We start from the raw sequence: 14,668 nt of genomic DNA on the forward strand, positions 1-14,668 counted from the left end.
CCTTTTATATCTGAATTTTTCCCGAATTATAACTCTTATGGTTCCTCACAATATCTCACCTCCTCCATTCCCATCTGTGCTAGAGATCTCTAAAATTTATTTATTCTTGTTTAAACTTCTGATCACTCAAAATCTCTCCCTTTTTAAAATTGTAATCCCTTCAGTTTCTGTTACTCTCCATAAAACTGTAATCAATAATAGCACAGGTTCCGTTCCTTAAATCTCTGTAATTACAATGGTTGCATGTGTTAAATTGGCGCTTTTGATCCTCCTTATCCATCTGAGGACTTCCAGCCCCCACAAACCCACTATTTGGAATGCTCCCATTCTCTGCACCTCCACATGTCCTGAGGGCCCTTGAACACCACCAGTGCTCCAAAAGTTTATATTCCCTCCAGTTACTGCAAGTCTTCTAACTCTGTAACATACAACAGTCTACAGTACCATACAACACTTGCTGGCTGTCAATTTGGTTTTGTTGAAGTCTACACATCTCTGTAAGCAGCTCAGAAAAAGCCCTTTAGACCCTACAAAATCCGTCATGAACAAGCCACCCTCTCTCTATTTCCTTTGCCTTCTTCAGTGCCTGCAACTCTCGCTGTATCTTCCAGTACCGTTCTTTAGTTGCTGCAGGTCTGCCTACCTCCCAGATAACTTGTTCCATCCCATACAGCTTGCTCAATCACTGTAACACCTCTGCACTGTCTAAACCTCCTCTTTTCCACTATCTTCCAGGCACAACAGCGATTCTGTAAGAGAGCAGTGCAGAGGGCTGTTACAAATCTCAGCTAAGTATGGAGGCCTACCATTACCTGGGAGTCACAAATGGAGAGAACCTGAGAGAGAGCAGCACAGAGTTGAAGAATCTCGATCATTAGCGAGGATCGAGGTCGATTGGGACTTGTAGTTGGAGAAGCTACAGAGCAGCAGGCATGAAACTAGCAAAAAGTCACAGAGGAAGCCTCCACGTGAGGGAGCAGCTTTGAGCAGGAGCTTGAGGCTCACTCACACCATAGAGTTACAGAGGCACCAAAGTTGGAGGATATAAATCAGCACTGAGGATCGAGGCCTAGTCGCACCTGGTAGTCACAGAGACGGTGACCCTGTGAGGGAGCAGAGTGGAGTGGGAGCTGGAGGATCACATATACTGTGAGTCACAGAGACGGTGACACTGTGAGGGAAAAGAGTGGAGTAGGAGCTGGAGGATTACACGTACCTGGGAGTCACAGATACGGTAACCTTGTGATGGAGCAGAGTGGTGTGGGAGCTGGAGGATTACACGTATTTGGGAATCACGGCGATAATCTTCTGCTGCTGGGACCTGCCTGCACTGAATTTGGAAGAAGTACAAGAGCCATCACAGAAAAAGCTGTAAGTTCATTGGCTGATAAATACATCGTTATTAATGATTGTCAGTTAATTGCTATAAGTCAGCAAATTTATTTTTTCAAATTCTGAAGTAAGAATTGAAATCAGGGGGATCCAAGATGGCGGCGACCCAGCAATTCTGAGTCTATAGTGCTCCTCCCAAGACTCGAGTAAAGTGTGTCACCCACCCCCACCACACTCACTAAATCAATTATAATAGCTGTTTAATTTAATCAGTTGCTTTGTATTAAACTTAAACAATCTAATATTTAGTAAAAATGACCAAAGGGAAGGGAGCCCGCAGCTCTCAGCAAGCACGAACCCCCCCCCCTCTCCAGCTGCAGCTGAGGCATCCACAGCCGCCCCGGGGGACTTACCTACAGTAACAAGCCTTGTGGAAATGATCTCCAAACTGGATGAGAAGATCGACGCTTTTATCGAAGAATCCCGAAATCGATGGGACTCACTCACGACCGCGCTGCAGAAGCACGACCGAGACATACAGGAAATCCAGCGCCGAGTTGGAGGGGTGGAGTTAAAGGCTGCGACCTCCGAAACTACAGCGCAATCGGCCGTGGATCAGGTCCGGACTCTCGAACAGCGAGTCCGGACCTTAGAGTATTATATTGACGACCTCGATATCGAGGTCGGCGAAAAAATATTCGTTTGCTGGGCCTTCCCGAACGGGAAGAGCAAGGCCAGGTTACAGCATTCCTCGAACAGTGGCCGCCACAGCTTTTAAATCTGGAAGCTGGATCAGGCCAGGTAAGGTTGGAATGGGCCCACCGGGTCGCAATACGCGGGCCCGGCTCGAACCAGCGCCCACGTCGGTCCTGTTCTGGCTGCAGAGCCACAGGGAGAGGCAGATACTCCTAGAAGCTTCTAGAAATCTTGGAAAAGATCCCCAAGCTATGATCTATAAAGGATCCAAGATCATGTTATTCCAGGACTTTTCCCCAGTACTGGTCCGAAAGAGGAAGGCATTCGACATGGTGAAGAAGCGTTTAAGGGACTTAAATATTCAGTACACCTCACGCTACCCAGCGACGCTACGCTTTAACAATGAAGGATCCGTGTATAACTTCGGGTCGCCAGAAAAGGCTAAGGAATCTTTGGACTCTCTTAGATAAACTGTAAGAGATAATGGATGTTGGTTTGCCTTCCCCCCCCCGCCCCCCCCCCCCCCCCCCCCCGCTTTGGTTTATATTCGCCCCCCTCTTTTTCTTACCTTACTGTTTAATATTATCTTGGGGGGCGAGGAGAGGGATTTGATTTTCTTCCCCCCCCCCCCCACGGGGTTGTTTTCTTTTATTATTTTATGTATATATGTGGGTATGTATGTATATGTGTATAAGCCAGGGGGTTTGGTTAATGTTGGTGGGGGGAGGTGGTTACCTTATTCTATTTTACCTCTGTCTTTAGGAGCAGGGTTGTTCCTCCTTTGTTATTTTGTATTATTATGTTTAATTATTATTTGTTGAGGTTGTAATTTTATAGTTATATGTTTATATATGGTATTAACATTACCAAATATATCCAGGTGTTGGTATAGGTGGGGGTAGGGTGCTCACTGTTACCTCTAGCTTTGTACTTTATCTGAATTCTCCTCATTTTATTGAGGAGCGCCTGGGTCAAGGGTGGGTCATTGGTTGGGAGAGGATATGATGGATTCCTGGAAAGGAAGTGACACCCCCTGGGAACAAGGGGGAAAATCTCCACTTAAATATGTTTTATCTTTTTTATTATTTAGAAATAGATTTTTTTATTATACTGTTGTGAGTGGATTAGAGAGCCTTTATTTTTGTAAATTTTATATGCTCTATGCTCTAGATGTTCTGGACAGGGTTCCCCCTCCCGAGGGGGCTCGGATTTGCCCGGATGATTATGGTTGATCAGGCGGTTAAGTGGTGCACCTGGTATGTCAAGGGGAGTAATTCGCCAGTTAAAAGGAAGAAAATATTATCAAATCTTAAGAAATAAAGAGTTGATATAGCTCTCCTACAGGAGACACACCTGTCGGATATACAACACTTGAAATTACGACAGGGTGGATTTGATGAGGCCTTTTTTTCTTCTTTTAGCTCAAAAAGCAGGGGAGTTGTTATTCTTATTCGGAAGAATTTCCCTTTCAAAATCCTAAATCAGATAAAAGACGAATCTGGACGATATAATTTGATTAAAGCCCTTATAAATGGAGAGGAATATGGGATTTTAAATTTATACTGCCCCCCGGCACACCCCTTTAAATTTATAATGGAAGCCTTTTAAAAATTGATGGCTTTTGGAGCCCGTCATACAATTATAGGGGGAAACTTTAATTGTATTATGGATCCGGAAATAGATAGTATTCCCAAGAGTACTGCAGGAGTATCTCCCAGATCTAGACAATTGGTGGATCTGAACAAAGAATTAGGATTAGTAGATGTATGGAGATGTCTTCATCCAAAGGGCAGAGATTTGTCTTTCTACTCCAATTCACATAAATGTCATACCAGAATTGATATGATTTTTGCCCCCTCGATTTTTAAAAATTCCATATCCTCCTGTAAAATAGGTAGTATAGTAATTTCCGACCACGCTGCTGTATATATGGAAACTAAGGCGAGGAACAATGGGACATCCCCTCGGCATTGGCTTATGGACCCCTTCCTAATGAAAGATATTAAATTTGTAAAGTACTTCTCTCAAGAATTTAAAACATTTTTAGAAATTAATTCAGGTACGGCTATCAACCCATCAATGATGTGGGAGACCATCAAAGCTTACACGCGAGGTTTGATCATCTCCTACTCAGCGACTCAGAAAATACTGAATGGAGAACAACAGCGACTGCTTGAAGCTCGCTTAAAAGCAGCTGAAACAGCATATACTGATAAACCTTCTACTATTAAATTGCAAAGGATTACGGCTCTTAGGACAGCTCTAAACACATATTATTTGCAAAACAAAGGTTATATGAATATGGCGACAAACTGGGTAGATACTTACCATTTCTTGCAAAGAAAAAAAGGCCCCTCAGACGATTACATCTATCAAGGAAAGTACGGGTATTTTGACTCATGATCATAAAAAGATTAATGCAATCTTTCGAGAATTTTATTCTGAGTTATATAAATCGCAGGATTGTGAAGATAGGACGAGGAGGATGCAGTAATTTTTTTTAAAAAATGACCTTTCCGGGCCTAACAGTCCAAGAAATACTTGATGCAATTAGGCAACTTCAGAACGGTAAGGCACCGGGCCCAGATGGTTTTCAAGCTGAATTCTATAAAGCATTTACAGAAATATTGGCTGGTCCACTTATGGACATGTATAACTATGCATATAGTCAGGGCTGTCTCCCGCCTTCGCTGAAAGAGGCAAATATCTCTCTTATCAAATATCTAGTCTCAACGTTAGCATTGAGACTAGAATTATAAAGGAGGATCAGACGGGGTTTATTAAGGGCCGTAGATCATCCAATAATTAGATTACAGTGTGGAAAGGGGCCATTCGGCCCAACAGGTCCACACCGACCCACCGAAGCGCAACCCACCCATACCCCTAACCTAACACTACGGGCAATTTAGCATGGCCAATTCACCTGACCTGCACATCTTTGGACTGTGGGAGGAAACCGGAGCACCCGGAGGAAACCCACGCAGACACGGGGAGAACGTGCAAACTCCACACAGCCAGTCGCCTGAGGTGGGAGTTGAACCCGGATCTCTGGCGCTGTGAGGCAGCAGTGCTGAACCACTGTGCCACCATGCCACCCACAATGATGTTTGAATATGATTCAAGCCTGTCATCATGGAAAGATACCAGGAGTAGTAGTTCCATTAGACGCGGAAAAGGCATTTGATAGGGTTGAATTGTCATATTTGTTTTACACATTGGAAAGCTTTGGCGGTGGACAGGTGTTTACCAAATGGGTCTCAACATTGTATAGTGATCCCAAAGCAGTTGTAGTTATCAATGGATTAGGTTCGGATAGCTTCAGTGTGGGTAGGGGCTGCCGTCAGGGATGTCCTCTCTCACATTGTTATTTACGCTAATAATTGAACCACTAGCAGAAGCTCTACGAGCTGATCCTAATATAGCGGTCCCGAGGATTGGTAAAGGTAAACATAAAATTGCCCTTTATGCAGATGATGTCCTTCTATTCCTCAGTAATCCTCTGATTTCCGTACCTCGCCTAATCCAAGTTATTAATACATTTAGCACATTCTCAGGCTATAAAACTAATATTTCAAAATCGGAGGCTATGCCAATGGGTGGCCTTGCTATGATAACCCACTTAGTGGACGGATCCCTTTTTCCCTTTCGTTGGTCCCTGGAGGGCTTCTTATATTTAGGCATTTTTATTACCCCAGTATTTGGTCAGTTGTGTAAGGCTCATTTTGTGCATTACTGGAAAGGATAAGGCAGGACCTCCAGCGATGGGGAGACCTTCCAATTTCCTGGTTGGGTAGAAAAGCACTAATTAAAATGAATGTCCCACCCCGTCTCCTATATCCTATGAGAATGCTTCCGGTGATGCTGCCGAGGGTGGCTCTACATAAATTATATGGCTGGCTGGGCTCCTTTATCTGGAAGCATAGACGGCCTCTCATTAAGTTGAAGAAGCTACAGTTTCCGCAGGCAAGGGGAGGATTGGACTTCCCAGACTTTAGGAAATATCAGTTAAGTTCCCTATTAAGTTACATAACTGATTGGGTCTTGTCTGATCCACAATCAATCTGGTTGGACATCGAGGCCTCTCAAGTAAAATACCCACTTATTAACCTTTTATTTTCAGACAAGAGGAAAATCATTACAGATCACTGTAAAAACCCTATAATACTAAACACAATTAAGGCATAATGCGGCAAAATGAGGGTAATTCACATAAAACATCCCCCTATGCTCCGATAGTGGGAGCATGGGGATTTCAACCGGGGGTTATCTCATGTCTCGGGGACCTAATTAAAGATGGGGTCCTGATGTCTTTTGAACAGCTGCGTCAGAAATTCGGATTACCTAATGGAGACCTCTTTCGATACTTCCAAATTCGAGATTATATACAGAAGAAGACTACGTTATTAGATAGTCTTTATAAATTAGATAGAGAATGTAGTGTCTTACGACCAGTGGGGGTACCTTCTGTCAGTACTATTTTTCATTTACTACATGATGAAGTATCGGGAGATATGGATAATCTGCTTAAAACATGGGATCAGGATTTGGGACTATAAAGCTCTATAGAAATATGGAATGATATTTGGGAAAACGCTAGAAGAATTACTATCTGTAACAGAACCCATGCTATCCAGCTGAAGATGCTTCATAGGGCCCATATAGCACCGGTTCGATTGGCAAAATTTAAGGCAGGAGCACCTCCAATGTATCCCAAATGTAAAATAGAGGTGGGCACTCTTGTACATTGCCTATCGACCTGTCATAAGATCCGTAGATATTGGACTAAAGTACCCTGACAGAAACTTTAGGAATGGAAATTAAAGTGGGCCCTGTATCTCTGCTTTTGGGCTTTTCGAACGTTCCCTCCCCGGACATGTGCGGGAAGAGAGTATTTTCAATTCTCTCTTACTGTGCAAGGAAAAATATTTTGGTGAACTGGGTGGCTGAGGGCCCCCCTGGACTTTCAAATTGGCACAGATTAATTATGGAATGTATTCTTCTTGACTTCCTTACTAATATGGTGCACCGAAAGACCAAATTATTTTATAAAATATGGCAACCCTTCTTGAATTACATAAATACAGATATTTCGGCTATCCTATCAAGGACTTTTATTTAATTGAGGTTCCAAATCTGGTTGGTCCGGGGCCCGTTGGGAGAGAAACCCCGCATGAATACGGGTTTTATTACATTTGATATTAACACATTCCGAGCATGTAAGAGACTTAAACATACACTCTAGTTAGTTGTAGGTTAGATTAGTAGACAGTTGAGTTTTTTTCCGGTATTTTTTGTTTAATTTTGGCTATTGGATATTTGATTTAATTGTATATCAATGTTTGTATTTGAGAGTTTTGCTTATTTTTGTAAACTTATAAAATGTTAAATTTCTAATAAAAATATCTATAAAAAACAAATTGAACTCAGAAATATGAGGGAGATGTTAAATTCTGAGCCAGTATAATAAATTATCCTCATTAAGCCACATTTGAATTAGGGACTTAACTATATTGTTATATCCCGGACGTTAGCTTCATTCTAAATCATTAAGTAAGTTACTCTAGACATGTTGCATTTTACGACATGGCAAGACATGTTTGTCAGATGGAAAATGTGTTCCATTACATTGGGAAGTCATAGCCCCTGCTCGTGTCCTAGATGAACACGAGATCTTGGAGAGCAGACAGTGACTAGAGACTCTGTGATGCGGAGAGTTAGAGGGATAGCACACACACATAGAACAAATCACCCTACAGTGATGACAGCCTGGAATAAGGAAGAGATTGGGCGCTCAAGCAAACGAAGTGAAACAGACAGGGAATCCAGGAATATCCTGGTGTCACCCTCCCAAATCAGTTTCAAAGTTTGGAAGCTGATGAAGGTGCTGGCTGCTCAGGGGAGGGCAGTCACAGCCATGTCTGTGGTACCACAAGCAGCCTGACTGAACAGGAGGGGAGGGAGAAGAAAGGAGGATCAATTGTCACAGGGGAGTCAGGAAATTGAAGAAGATGTCAGCGTTTCTGTAATTCCAGGATAGTGGGGTTAAGAATGTCCCAGTGTCTGCAGGAAATTCGTCTGGGGGACAGTGAGCAGTCAAAGGTCATGTTCATGTTGGTACGAATGACCTGGGTAGGAAGGGTGAAATGGTTTGGGCATCAGAATTTAGGGACCTAGGTGGATTGTCAGCAAGCTGGACCTCAAATGTAGCAATCCCTGAAATACTCCCAGTGCCGTGTACAAGTGAGAACAGGACTCTGAGTTTTAGGTAGATGAGAATGTGACTTGAACGATGGTGCAGCAGGACAGACTTCAGATTCCTGGGACATTGGGACTGGTTCTGGGAAAGGCAGCAACTGTACAAGCTAACTTGATAGAGCTGGGATTAATTCCTTGTGGGGCGTGTGGGAGGGATTGAAAATAACTTGGCGAGTGCTTAGGATCCAAAAAGGAATAATAGAGGAGAGTACCAGGATTCTCAAAATAATGAGAAATACAGCTGACACTAATTTACAACAACAAGTTAATTAGTGGAAGATTGAGTAAAAAACGGATGCCTTAATCTGAGGTCCTCTGCATGGACATGAAAACTGGGAGTTTGGGGAGTCCCATATGCAGACTGGTGTGGGAATTCTGATGTACTGATCACCAAGGGCTGGCTCAAGGAATGGCACGACTGGGTGTTAAATATTGCTGGGGTTAAAGGATTCCAAAATGATAGAAGGGAAGGGAAAGAATGAGGGTAGAAGTATTGGTTTAGAGTAGCATTAGTGAAGGAGTCCAAGAGAAAGAGGATTCGCCCAAGGGCAGAATGAATTTGGCTGGAGCTACAGGACAAAAAGTGTACAATTATACTGTGATATACAGTCTGTCAGCAAGCAACCATTGGAAAGGATGGAATGAATAAATATGCAGGGCCATTTGAGAGCGATGACAATACTATAAATTAGTTATATTGAGAAACTTAATTTATCCAGATATTGACTGCGTTATTGGTGGTGCAGGATCACGAGGGGAAAGTATTCCTGGATTACATGGAGGAGAGCTCACTGCAGGATTATGTGTCCAGCCCAAAAGAGCATGTACTGTTGGAACTGGCCCTTGGAAAAAAGTGGGGCAAGTGGATCCAGTGTCAGTAGAGAAATGATTTTGTGTCACTGTGATCATTTTATTGTAAAGTTTAGGATGATGGGAGAGAATGATATACAATAACTGAGAGAGAGAAATATTAGTTGACTGAGAGCAGCCTTCAATGGTGCAAGAATGAAGTGAGAAGATTTGACTCACTTCAATTTGGTCAGAAAAAGATAAAATGAACCATGGGTTCCCTGCAAAGAGGAGATGGCTTGGGTTCAGTCGAGGAATTGTCCCTCAAATAGGAACGGCAGGATAAACAACCCCAATGCTCCCTCGGTAACAGTGAAGAACAATAGAATTTGTGTCAGATGGAGAATCGAATTGGTAACCAGGAGGAATGCTGGATGTTCAGAGGGAGATGATAAAGCAGAGGGCAATTATGGGAAAAATAAGAACCACCATAGAGCTGTCTCAGAATCTTCCTGTGTGCCCCTCATAATGAGCGCGTTAAAAGTTGGAGTAAGGCTGCATCGAAATTAGAAAGAGGATTTCTATCTGAAAAAAAGATATTCGCAAGTAGTTAAGATGCACTTAGATGCATTGTAGCTGCATGTTTGACTAAAACATTCAGCAGAGGATTAGATGATGTTTGATACAAAAATAATGTGAGGATTTAAGTGAAGGAGGAGATCATTATTCAGCAAAGAGTTCAGTTGAAAAGCTGGTGTCAAAACGATTGGTCAAATGACACCCTTCTGTGCCATAAGGCGTCTGTGTCATTCAGTGTGATGTCTTGAGAATTCTTCAAATCCATAAATATCCCGTCTTTGTAACTCGTTGATCCTGTATTATACATTCTAATCTCTGCAACCTCTATCAGCCGATGGAGCCCTCCTTATCTCTGTAACTCATACAGGCCATATAAACCTTATTTCTCTGGATAACCTTTCCTCTCTATAAAATATTTCTCAAGTCTTTACGGCTTTCCCCTTCTCTGCAACTACTCTGATCCATATAAACCTAATCTTTGCAATCTCCTCCAGTCCATACAACAATCAGTGTTACTAACCCCCTCCTTCTCTGACAGATCGCAGTATCTCCATAAACCCCAGCCACTACAGTGTTCAGTATATCTCCAACGTTCTCCAGCACTGACAACCCTGCCCATTTCTTTTCTTTGCTTCAGTCCCTAAAATTTTCCCTGTTGTGTCACCTACTCCAATGCCTAACCAGCTGTGTAACATCCTCTCGTACCGATAGTGCTCTCGATTCTGTAACCACCTTCTGCCCTGACACAGCTCACTGTCTCTGCAACCTCCAGATTCTAAATACATCCCGATCTGTGGAAACACCTCCAGTCCTCCCTCTCTCTGTAATATTTACCACATGTTAAAACTGCAATAATTCCACAGAGACTGGAATCCTGTTACCAAATCCCCTTTTATTTGTTCATGCATGATCCATGGCACTGACCCACGATAGCTCAGAGCCGGCTCCTATCGTGAACAGAGCCCCTGATGCTTCTGTGTATTTCTGAGCCAGGATTCCCTGATTAGAGCAGGTTAACGGTACCCATCAGGGAGCTTGTATTAATGAGGGTCACTTAACTGGTCTCGTTGCAATCACGAAAAAACGCTCCACATATCTCTAACGTTCATTAACACCTACAAATCCCCGAGACTATGAAACCTTCTCCAGTTTCGCCAACGCTGTCTCTGTAACTTTTCACAAGGACAGTCCTGTACTTTCAGTCTACCCTCCTGTTATCAATCTCCTGCATGACAAATACAAGCTTATTTTCATGTTTTCTTCAAACTCTCGGTCTCAATGTTCTTCACCCAGAACGTCTCTTACTAATCACTAACTGGTTCCAAACACTCAATCCGCCGTTTGTGTGTGACCTTCTGCATAAGGAGGAAAGGGTTTTCGAAGCAGGGAGCTTCATAGAGCATGGAGACCTTTACACAAATAGGAATGTTTGCAGAAACTAGTGGGTTTACAGAAGTGGGAAGGGTGATGGAACATGAAGGATGTTTCAGAGACTGGCAGTTTGTAGGCACAGTGGACAGAATCTTTATTTCTGGAGCACAAAGATAAAGAGAAATAACTCATGTGATAAATTGTCCAGGTAACGTTTTCATCAGGTGTCGGGGACGGTTTCTCTCTACGAGGCTCTTGTAGCCAGAATATTGATCTGGCTGGTCCAGCTCCATTTTCACTTCAACCAAAACCTAAAACTATTCTTGTCTTTGTGATCTCCTTCCGCCCCTCGAACAATCTGTACCCCAGTAATATCGCATAATCTTCACACACCTTCCTATCTCTGTAACAGCCTCTGGATACTACAGCTATCCTGGACCTTGCACTTGCTGCCATCCCAGAATTCTTTCCCAACGTTTCAACAAGCCCAATGAAATGGTAGCTTTAAATAGCATGAATCAGGTCAGATGGAACTGTCATTATGGAGACGTGGCTGCAGTGTGACAACGACCTAGAACTGGATATAACAAAGGGGTTTACCATTTACACAGGAAGGACAAAAAGGTTAACAAAGTGAAGTACACTGTGTATAAAGGATGGGATCAGTATTATTGTGATGCTCATCAATTCACACACTGCTCCTCCATGCTTTCTCCCCTCATTCCTGCGTATTAATACCATCAGATATTGGTAACCCTTAAAAACTGCAGAAAATAGCACAGTGTAGACGAAACCACTCTGCACACTCTCGACATTGGACAAGATGCAATGTTATTTTTGAAGCCCTAGATTCTGTCTCCCCAGAGACGATTGGACTTCAGGTGAAGATCCCGGCACCTTTTTAAAATGAGTTGAGAGTTTCTGCCTCTACTCCGCTTCTATGTGTGACTTCCTGATCTCGACCATACTCTGGGTGAAATAACAATCTTCCTCAGCACTTCGCTAATATTTCAACTAAATGTATTTAATATTCACCGCTGGTAACCCAATTCTACAACAGGAGCAAGCTGTTCTCTCCTTTTCTACCCAGGCCCCTGACAATATGTGCACCCCAATCAAATCTCTCAGCATTCTCTCTTCCTATCTTTCCTCATAACTGCACTTCCACTGTCACAGGGTAACGGATCTTCTCTGTACCTCTCCAGTCGAATTCCATCCTTTCACCTGATGGGGTGACCAGAAATGCACATAGTCCCTAGGCTGTGACTGAACTCATTATTTATACAGTTCCAGCATAAGCTTCCTGCTCTGAAATTCTGTATTTTGGCTGACAGAGGAAATAATGCCAATTGCTGCATGAACAAGATTATTGATCTGTCCAGCTTCCTTCATTTATCTGCCCGCACTGACTATACTCTCATTTATTGTACATTCCTCTCTACTATGATGTCCCCAAATGCCTTGCCTTGCACTTCTCTGGGTTAGTTGCTCCATTCACCTGGACCCCATAGTTTCTGTTTTTAAACAGTCTGCAATGAGATCTCTCGTTAAGTCCAAGTAAGTCACATGGAGTTACAGGTTAGTGCCTCAAACCGACACAGTCAGGTTAATTACACACAATCTTCCTTGAACAACTCCAGACCGACTGTCCTGGAATCCCTTGGACTTCCTCAGTGACCGTTTATCCACTGTCTCAGAATTCCCGCCGCGACCTAATCAGTTAGTCCTTTGCTCCACATGAAACAAAGCTGCAGTGTTAGCCGTTCTCCAGGCCTCAGGCACCACCCTTGCATCCGGGGAGGATTGGATAATGTAGGTAACTATAAGGCAGGGGATTTTCCCGGCTCCTTTTAACAGTCTGGAACATTGTGCTACCCCTTTTTAAGGATTTTAATCTCCTGTATAATTATCTGCTCCAAGTTTGTTGTTCCGATTATTTCAGATTGCATCCCTATTTTGATTTAGCTAGAGGCTGAAAACATCTCATTATTTGGTCAAGTCTCATTTTAGTCGAGTTTCATGGAGGGTTTCTCTCCACAAGGTGAAGTGCATATTCTCATGATACCATCCGCAACCTGCTTCATTACCCACCCTCTCATCTGACACTAACGTGATGATTTTTCCCCTTCATCATAACAACTGCCCACTGCCCGGTTATCCCAGAATGCACCGGCCTCCCTGTTAGAGTGGCCATCTTTAAAAAAAATCATTACACTCTTGGATTGTCAATCCTAAACTGCCCTGGACATGGCAGACACGGTAAACCTGGAGCCCCACTTTGTGGCCAAGCCGCTGAGGTTCCCGTGGATGGCATGGTGCAGGAGAGGAACATTATCTTATTCCAGGACTGGCAGGGGAGGCCATGACACCAGACCCTGCCAGCTTGGTCCGAGGCTGACCCCTGGGTCAGTGAGGTGCTAGCCTTCTGGGTGAATTCCCAGCAGTGTAGGAAGGAGTTCAGTGACCTTCCCCACTCAACCAGGGTAAATGCCACCATCTGCACTTTGTGGTCTCTCCCTCACTTTCTCTCTCTGTTACTGCATCCACTTCCCACAAAGGCTCATGTTCTCCCACTCTCACTGAATGCATCACCTTCTATAAGTCGATCACTAACCTCTTCTCTATCCCTCTCCCCAACTCTGCCTGGTGTCTGTGCTGCCAACTCACTCACTGAGGACACCTCGCTACCTTCCCCCCAGCTTTACCAGCACTCACAGCTGTACCAACCTTTTCCATCTCCTTAATACCGCTTGCTAATTTTCACATTCCAGAAGGAACCATTCCACAATAGGAGAGAAAGCGCCAAGAGGGAAAGGAGTTTCCCCAACATTCAGCTCCTCAACCCCTTACAGCGGAAGGATCCTGACCCTAACAGGCACGACAGGCTGACTGACCTTGTCTAAGCTCCCAGACTGAGAACCATGCAACATAGAATATTACAGCACAGTACAGGCCCTTCGGCCCCCGATGTTGCACCAACCTGTAATAGCAATTCGAAGTCCATCTAACCTACACTATTCCATGTTCATCCATATGCTTGTCCAATGACGACTGAAATGTACATAAAGTTGACGAATCTACTAACGTTACAGGCAAAGGATTCCATACCCTTACTACTCACTGAGTAAAGAAACTACCTATGACATCTGTCCTGTATCTATCACCCTTCAATTTAAAGCTATGCCCCCTCGTCCTCGCCGTCACCATACTTGGAAAAAGGCTCTCCCTGTCCACCCTCTCTAACCCTCTGATTATCTTGTATGTCTCTATTAAGTCACCTCTCAACCTTCTTCTCTCGAACGAAAACAGCCTCAAGTCTCTCAGCCTTTCCTCGTAAGACCTTACCTCCACACCAGGCAACATGCAAGTAAATCTCCTCTGCATTCTTTCCAAAGCTTCCACATCCTTCTTATAATGTGGTGACCAGAACTGTACACAATACTCCAAGTGCGGCCAAAGGCTTGTACAGCTGTAGCATAACCTCGTTGTTCCGGAACTCGATCCCGCGATTAATAAAAGCTAAAACACTGTATGACTTCTTAACAATCCTGTCAACCTGGGTGGCAACTTTCAAAGATCTGTGTACATGGACACCGAGATCTCTCTGCTATTCTACATTACCAAGGATCTGACCGTTAGCTCAGTA

Source organism: Chiloscyllium plagiosum, unplaced genomic scaffold, assembly GCF_037043375.1.
Source record: "Chiloscyllium plagiosum isolate Xiang-an unplaced genomic scaffold, Cpla_swu_hap1 HiC_scaffold_38, whole genome shotgun sequence".
Taxonomy (NCBI): domain Eukaryota; kingdom Metazoa; phylum Chordata; class Chondrichthyes; order Orectolobiformes; family Hemiscylliidae; genus Chiloscyllium; species Chiloscyllium plagiosum.